Raw genomic sequence first — 9,568 nt, forward strand, 5'->3', positions numbered from 1 at the left:
CTCCAACAGAGCATAGAGTAGGTCAGTGAGTTTGAGTGCTACTGGCAAGAAACCAAGGGCCAGGAAAGGGCTGAAGGTAGGGAGAGAGAGGAGACAATTGGTGAACAGGGCCTCAGGTGCAGGGAGAGAAGAGGTTTGTTTAAATATGGGACTGGCTTCAGATAAGTGTAGAGATGCCCCTTCCATTTGTCTAGGATGGAAGGAGGAAATGATGGGAGAACTAGTTGGAAAGTAAGGAAGGATGGTTAAGAGGCAGGGTGTTGGGGGAGAGAAGATAGTTGAGTTAAAGCAAGGATTGAAGAAAGATTTCATAAAATAGAATGCAAATGTATTCTGATAAATATTTTTTGTGTTGTTAAACCCAATATTACTTTTCCCTGAAGTTTCTGAAATTAATTTTCTTTGTGAAATTAGTGAGTTAATGTAATTAAAAAAATTTTTTTTTTTACATTTTATTTATTTTTGATAGAGAGACAGAGCACAAGTGGGGGAGGGGTAGAGAGAGACGGAGACACAGAATCCGAAGCAGGTTCCAGGCTCTGAGCTGTCAGCACAGAGCCCGACGCGGGGCTCGAACTCACAAACTGCGAGATCATGACCTGAGCTGAAGTCGATGCTTAACTGACTGAGCCACCCAGGCACCCCTGAGTTAATGCAATTTTTAAAAAGATGAGTTTAGTGGAAGCACAGTATTCATAAAAGTATTGTTATTGTATATATACATGATTACAATACCATTGTTATATTACCTCCCATTTCCCAAAACTATAAATGCATACATTCTTCTACACAGGCCTCAAGAGGAAGTGTCACAATATATCCCTGATCTCTGTGTTTATGAAAATTCAGTATCTTTGATACGCTGCCTTATCTTGCCATTACTGATACAGAGTGCAAAGAGGAAATGGGAAGACAAGTTTATGGGGATATAGATGGTTGATTATTGGGAACTATCACATCACAAACCAATGTGATTATAATCCTGTTCACTTTGTAGATGATGCACTTTATGAATACGTTTGTCAGGGCTCCTTAGTTCTTCTTACTCAGTTCACCGTGCTACATTTCTGCCATTCCTCAGGATGCGGAACTGAGCAAGAAATCTTCATTTATTGCATTTGTTTGCATAATGATATCTCTGATTTCATATTCTCTATCTATAAATTGCCATAATATCCAGGAGGAAGTTATTTTTCTCATTTAGTATAATTAAGATAATAATCTTAAATGTCAATGAAATTAGAAGGTAGGGTTGATGATGGGGGATTTTAGTGGAAATTAAACTGATTTGATAGTGAAAAGCTTTTATCCCAGTTTGCATTTTATCATTTACCTGCTTAGATGTCACAAGAAGGCCATTGGCTCATAAGTCACTTAGTTTCCATATCTGTAAGATAAAAGTTAAAAACTGCCTTTCCCTGATACGTAGGATAAATATGAAGATTAATATCTGCTAATAGCTTTGGAAGGTATAATATAAAATAAAGACATCACAGTTTACCTTAGGGTGAAATATTAGTGATAATGAGTGCTTACAAAGCATAAAAACATATATTTTTTTAAACTTTCACTTTATATCATCATTTCATTTATTAATATTTCAAGTATCAGTTTTAAAGTACTGAATATATAATATGGGATAAAATGTGTGCCAGTTATTAAAATATTAAAAACACTTTTTATTAGTGGTCTTAAAATTCCTAAAAAACCGCAACAAATTCCTTGAGAAATTTGTAGCGTTGGTAAATAAAGAGTACTGAAATCCCAATGGAAGCTTTTTGTATCACATGTAATCGATACTCTAAAAGTAAATGCATCGCATCATTCAGCAAAATTTCACTAGGGACCTACTACTGAGCGCCAGGACCTGGAGCATGCCAGTAAAAAAATACATCCATTTGCTTTTGGAATTTTTATTCTAGCGAGACAGACAGACAATAACTAAATTAAGAAATGAACATATTATATTATTTGTTTTGAAGAAAAACAAAGTATGGTAAGTTATCTTGGCAGAAATGGTGTCTGGGGAGTGGAGAGAAGGGTGAGGGTCTTGACCAGAATGAGTGCACTACAGAACGAGAGTGGAGTAGGCAATGACAGCACTTAGAAGTGACTCTCATAAGACATTTGCTATAAAAAGGAAGCACAGGCATAGGGCAATAGCTTAAGGAAAATGTAGGGCCAAGGGAATTTTTATTTATTTATTTATCTATTTATTTAAATGTTTATTCATTTTTGAGAGACAGAGAGAGACAGAGTTTGAGCAGGGGAGGGGCAGAGAGAGAGGGAAACACAGAATCCAAAGCAGGCTGCAGGCTCTGAGAAGTCGGCACAGAGCCACACGTGGAGCTTAAACCCACGAGCTGTGAGATCATGACCTGAGCTGAAGTCAGACACTTAACCAGCTGAGCCACCCAGGCACCCCATACGGTCAAGGGAATTTTTAAGTGATAAAAGATCATGTGTTCTGCTCATGGGAATAATCTAATACAGAGTGGAAATGAACTATTAGTTTTCTGGGGCTGCTGTAACAAAGTGCCACAAATTGGGTGGCTTAGCACAACAGAAATTTATTGTCTCACACACTTCTGGAAGTTAGAAGTCTGAAATCAGGTTGTTGGTGTGGTCGTACTCCCTTTGAAACCTCTAGGGGAATCTGTCTTTGTTTCTTCCTAGCTGCGGTGGTTTACCAGCAATCTTTGGCATTCCTCGGCTTGCAGCTGCATAACTCCAATCTCTGCCTTCATCATCACGTGGTGTTCTCCCAGTGTCTCTCTCTCTGTTTTCAAGTGCCCATTTTCCTACAAGGACACCAGTCATATTGGATCAGGACCCACCCTACTTCAGTACCACCTCCTTTTAACTAATTCCATCTGTAGTGACCTTATTTCCAAACAAGGTCATGTTTTGTACTGAGGGTTAGGACTTCAATCTGTCTTTTGAGGAAAACAATTAAACCCATAACAAATAAAGTGATAGCTTAAGAGATACAAGGAGTGAAAGGAACTTTTAAGAGATAAGAGATCTTGTTTTCTCAGGAATGATCTAATATGGAGGGAAAAACTGATGATATGGTAGCAGAGAAGATACAACGTGGGGTCAAAGATCTTGAGTAAGCAAGAGAGGACGTGATCCATTGTACCAGTGGAGGGCTGGTCTTGGAAAAAAGCTTGGAAAATTCATTTGCTTCACCAGAAGAGAAAATAGAGTTTAAGAATTCAGGGGAGGGGCGCCTGGGTGGCGCAGTCGGTTGAGCTTCCGACTTCAGCCAGGTCACTATCTCGCGGTCCGTGAGTTCGAGCCCTGCGTCAGGCTCTGGGCTGATGGCTCAGAGCCTGGAGCCTGTTTCCGATTCTGTGTCTCCCTCTCTCTCTGCCCCTCCCCCGTTCATGCTCTATATCTCTCTGTCCCCCAAAAAATAAATAAACGTTGAAAAAAAAAAAAGAATTCAGGGGCACCAGGGTGGCTCAGTCAGTTAAGCCACCAACTCTTGATTTAGGCTCACGTCATGATCTCACGGTTCGATCTCACAGTTTGTGGGTTCGAGCCTGGTGTGGGGCTCTGTGCTGACAGTACAGAGTCTGCTTGGGTTTCTGTCTCCCTCTTTCTCTGCCCCTCCCTTGCTCGTGCTTTCTCTCTCTCTCTCTCTCTCTTCTCTTAAAATAAATAAAGTTAAAAAAAAAAGAATTCATATAAGTGTGGCTATAGATTTGATGTGGGAAAAGAATTTTCTCTTCTGAGGGTTTATATTTTCTCCGTGAAAAAGAAATAAATGTTTCCGATTTGAAATTCAGGTCAATGCCATAATCACAATTAATATTATTTAAGGGAATTTGTGGCACATATGAAATAACAGCACAGTGCTTGAGACACACACACACACGCACACACACGCACACACCTATATATGCCTTTATGCTAGATACTCAAGATATATTACCTACTCTAATTCTCACAATATTTGACAAGGCATCTCCTGGCTAAAGATCCTCTTTTTCGATCTACCACAAAGGTTTGGGTTAAGTTTTACATATGTTCACACAGTAGTCCAGAGGTTAACGGATAGCACACTGTCATGTCAATAGGTTCTTGGAAGATTGTAATATAATTGGTACAAAGCTGAGAAGAATAAAGTTAAAAATTTTTAAAAATGTTTATTTATTTTTGACAGAAAGAGAGAGAGAGAGCACAAGTGGCGTAGGGACACAGAGAGAGAGGGAGACACAGAATCGGAAGCAGTCTCCATGTTCTGAGCTGTCAGCACAGAGCCCGACGTGGGGCTCGAACTCACCAACCGTGAGATCATGACCTGAGCCCAAGTCGTACCTTAACTGACTGAGCCACCCAGGCACCCCTAGAGTTTAAAATTTTTTAAGAGAAACATTTGGGATATACGTTTAAGATCAGTTAGTGAATATTTACCAAAGAAAACCACTTTATTAAAATCCCTGTTTATCAATACTCAATCATGTGCGATAAATGACAGAATCAAGTCCCAAACCAACCGAAGGACAAAGTGCCTCTTTTGTCTTTTAAAATGTTTAGGGAACTCCATATTATTTTTTTCTTGTCAGGTAGTTTGGATAATTAGCTGTTAGCAGCATTCAGGCCAAGAAAAGAAATGAAAAACAAAAAACTCCAAAAAAACAAAAAGAAAAAAAACCCAAAATGAAACAAAGGAAAACCTGTTTTAACAGTTATGAAAAAGTCGCAAGTAGCAAAGCACTGTGAACAAGCACACTTAGATTCGTCATAACCGACTTAACCGACTGAACAGGCTGATCACACACTGTAGCCTCTTGGTACTTTGACCCTGCTTCTTGGCCAGAAGCCCAGGGATGAGGCATTGTCTCTTTTTGTTTTTGTTTCTAAAATGTAGGTGAATTCGTTAGCCTGTAGTGCTCTTTACCGTCCTCATCAATATTTATATCAAAAGAGGATGGCAAATTTGAAATATATACTGCTTATGATTTTGAATGTTGGTCTTTGTTTTAAATGAGCCAACAATGAAAAACCAATTTACTTTTTCTTATTTAGGCTACCTTTGCTTTTAATTGACTCCTAATATTTAAGAATATGAACTATATGTGAAGAGCTCTGGTGAAGGCAGTGAATTAATTTTCCAAATGTTGACACACTAGAATTGAAGTGCCAGATAATAATTCAAGCAAAGGTTATATGACCAAAATAACATCTGTAAGAAAATGATGATGTTTGGCCAACTACACATTAATCTGGATGATGCAGTGAAAATCCCATTATCTTCATTGTAGGCTTCCATCAGATCTGCCTCATAGACCAAATTGTGTCGGAGTGATTATGTCTTCATGGTAACTATGGATTTGAGACAGCAACATATGGATATTATTACTATTATTTTATGTGTATTTTTATTTTAGAGACAGAGAATGTGTGAGTCAGGGAGAAGGGTAGAGGGAGAGAGAGAATCTCAAGCAGACTTCGCACTCAGTGCGGAGCCCGACGTGGAGCTTCATCCCGTGACCCTGGAATCATGACCTAAGCCGAATTCAAGAGTTGGATGCTCAACCAAGCCACCCAGTGCCCTGGATATTATTTTTTTTTGTGGCATTGGAGCTGTAGTCATAAATATTGAGTGCTATAGTGTCAGCAGGGACATATAGGAGTGGAAAATGACAGTGATATCAATGTTCTCTAATTATGTTAAAACCCAGGCATCTCTGAACCTACTTTAGAAATGGTTTTGTTAGAATCTGGTCTGTGATGGTACCCACCCCATTCTTTGGTTCTATATCTACAGCAGATCTCAGGGGCAGTGTATACAGATAACAATGCTAAACATACCTCTTCCTTTTCTAATCCAAGCCATTTTGCTTGTCTTATTCTCCAGAGTTGGCCAAAATGGAGTATCACAAACTTCTTTTAAAATAAAAGAGCAGAAAAGACACTAGGTTTTATCAGCTTCAACTTCTGTCTGAACTCTCTGCATGAAAATTTATTTTGGTTCCACGTTTGTTCCAAGATTTTTCTGAGTCTTTTTGAAAATTCAAATCCTAGAATCACAAGATGATGAAGAATAAAGTGGGCAGAGACCTAATAGAAATAATTTTGCATTACCAAGATTAAAAACTTGAACATTGGTAAAATCCTTTTTATTAGTAAGGAGGAAGAAACAACTTGGAGCAGGCGCTTATTCCACTTTAGATATCTTAGAAGAAATGCTTTAGATTATTTTATTTTAAATTATTTGTTTTATTTAGATGTTTTAGTCTTTAAATATTTAATAATATTTAGATAAAAACTCTCTAAACTAATTATTATTCTTATGTCATATTTCAGATAAAAACTTGCTAAGTGGTAGCTGCTTAGAATTTTGGGGGCCATTTATTCTATCTTAATCATTTAGATTTTAAGGTTTTAGTCTACCTCTTCCTTTGCATGTAGGAGACAACAGTTGTGGTTGGAAAGTTTTATGGAGCATAAAAATTATGGCCTTGGGGGATTTTTTCCCCCGCTAAGTATTGGGTCTGCTGACTCCATTCTCATTCTTAATGTGAGTCTTTAATTAACCCTATAAATAAGGAGAAAGACGAGTTCTTTCTTCAAATTAAAGGAAACCCCACAGACATGAAATCCACAATGGCAAAATCTCACCCCATCTTACCATTGGCTTTTCAATGAAAAGCTGTGCATATCCTCATTCTACTTAATTGTCTAATTTTTTATTTTGTTGTTGCCATTAGTATTAAACATTTAATTGTGAAATAATGCTTTCAGAAGATTCAGAAAATGTAAAAAATCATAAAGAAAAAGTTTCATATTCCCACCATCTAGAGATGACCAGTGTTGATAAATTTACGCATTCAAGTCTCTTCTCTGTGCATTTATTAATTTTTACAAAAATGGATTCAAGCTCTTAATGTTTTCAAAAACATTAAGACAATGTCAGCAACATTTTCCTATGAAATTTAAAATATTGAAAACTGTAATTAAATAACAACCACAATAGTTGGGTGAGAACTCAAATATATAATAAACGCTTAAGTTACTTTGAAGATAAAACAGTTCAGAAATCACAGATTGGAGGTTAGATTCCATTTTTAATAGTAAAACTAATTGGGAGGTGTCAAAGGAAATAAGAACTTAATTCAGTATATGAAACTCATTTTATCAAACTTACACGATTATGGAACATCTCTTCTATTGTCCTTCTTTCCTCCCCCCAAATTCACAAATGATAGATAATTAAAGATGACAAAAGAATCAATCTGAACTCTATATTTTCTGAGAATTAACACCATTATAGCAATTCTTTCTTCTTTTAGATGAGAGAAACCTAGGCAATAGTTATGGGACTTTGGGATAAAGCACCTACGTATGTATTTCTCTTGTAATAAGCTTAAAGACTCATGGTGCTTTCGTGTGGGTAAATATTTAGGCTTCTTTTAACATGAGTTTTTCTTATAACTAGTTGGATTACCAAACTTCAGTGGAAAATATATTTTTCTGTCTTGAAAAAGAGCAAACATGGTCTGAATAACTTGAATTAAGAAATAAGCTGTGGTGGGGCACCTGTGGTACCTGTGGTGGTGGCTCAGTTTGTTGAGCGTTGGACTTTGGCTCAGGTCATGATTTCACAGTTCCTGAGTTTGAGCCCCAAATCGGGGAGCCTGCTTTGTCTCCTTCTCTCTCTGTCCCTCCCCTACTCTGTGTGCATATACACACACATGTGCTATCTCAAAAATAAACAAGCGTTGGGGCACCCGAGTGGCTCAGTTGGTTAAGCTGTCTGGCTTCAGTTCAGGTCATGAGCTCACGGTTTGTGGGTTTAACCCACATCAGGTTCTGTGCTGACAGCTCAGAGCCTGGAGCCTGCTTCGGATTCTGTGTCTCCTTCTCTCTCTGCCCCTCCCCTGCTCATGCTCTGTCTCTTGCTGTCTGTCTCTCTCAAAAATAAATAAACAGTAAAAAAAGTTAAAAAAAAACATTAAAAAATTAAAAAAAAAAGAAATAAGCTGTGGAGATTCTAGAAGACACCCAAGGGTCATCAGTTGTCCATTGGTTGTCTATGCTTTCCTTCAGACAAGACATTTCTAACATTTTTTTAAACATATTTATTATTGAGAGACAGACAGAGACAGAGCATGAGCATGGGGGGGCCAGAGAGAGGAGGAGACACAGAATCCAAAGCAGGCTCCAGGCTCTGAGCTGTCAGCACAGAGTCGGATGTGGGGCTCGAACTCACAAACCGCGAGATCATGACCTGACCCGGAGTCGGCCACTGAACCGACTGAGCCACCCAGGCACCCCGAGATAAGGCATTTCTAGAGACTGTGCCTGCAACATAAAAAACCTTGGACATTAGTAAATCCATAATTCTCTCAGTGGCTTCAGAGTTTATGCCTAGGGAATATTTCTTTTATCACAAATATAAGTTGAACACTTCTCTACAGTTCTTAGACTATTAGGATATGTTATTTTTATCTTATTAAGAATTATTTTTTAAAGTTAACTTATTTTTGAGAGACAGAGAGAGACAGAGCATGAGCGGGGGAGGGACAGAGGGAGACAGAATACGAAGGAGGCTCTAGGCTCGGGACTCGAACTTACAAACTATGAGATCATGACCTGAGCTGAAGTCAGGTGCCCAACTGGCTGAGCCACCCAGGCGCCCCAGGATATGTTATTTTTAGATGGCAAGTTTCCTGCGTATTCTAACCATTAGCTTTCCTTGTAATATCTATCCTGCTTTTATTTTATATTTGTAAATTAAATCATACTTTATTCCAAGTACATTTATCTACATTAAGACTTTCACATAAGAATGGATCATATTTAAGTGTAAAGCCACAGGTATCAAAGCTTGGGTTTTCATTTGTGTGCCAAGAATAATTTTCCTCCTTCTGAAAAGTACCAAACAAAGTATCAAAACAAGAAATAGAACTAGAAAACTTTAAAGTTTCTTTGATAAAATGACAAACTCCCTCCAAGTTAAAAAAAATAAAAATAAAAGAAAGTTGTGTTTTCTAGAGTGAGCTCTCTGGACCATGCTCTGGCCCCATAGAGAAGTACTTTTCTTTTCTTTTTTGTTTTTAATGTTTATTTATTTTTGAGAGAGAGAGCGAGAGAGCGAGCAGAGGAGGGACAAAGAGAGGGGAGAGGATTCAAAGTGGGCTCTGAGCTGTCAGCACAGAGCCTGACTCGGGGCTCAAACTCACAAACTGTGAGATCATGACCTGAGCCGAAGTCGGACGCTCAACCAACTGAGCCACCCAGTCGCCTGAACAGAAGTACTTTTCTATCTGGAGAAGATGATCTACCTAGCCTGTTTGATGTTGTTGTGTGTGTCAGAGAGATAAATTGTGTCACGATGCTGTAAGCCTTGCTGAAAATGACATCTCAATCTGGTTTGGCTAGTTTGAAATCTTAGTCTTCCTTGGTTTTGTAGCTTATAAAATGTTTTAATTTGTATTGTCTCAGTAAACTCTCGTAACAGCCTGGAAGAGCTAAGCAGATGCAACTACAAAGATGACAAAACGGTTCATGTTTCAGTTAGAATAACTCAAGTCTTCTGAAGCTTATTTCACTT

The sequence above is a fragment of the Herpailurus yagouaroundi genome, unplaced genomic scaffold (assembly GCF_014898765.1).
Source record: "Herpailurus yagouaroundi ecotype Mexico unplaced genomic scaffold, PumYag 28, whole genome shotgun sequence".
In the NCBI taxonomy this organism is placed as follows: Eukaryota; Metazoa; Chordata; class Mammalia; order Carnivora; family Felidae; genus Herpailurus; species Herpailurus yagouaroundi.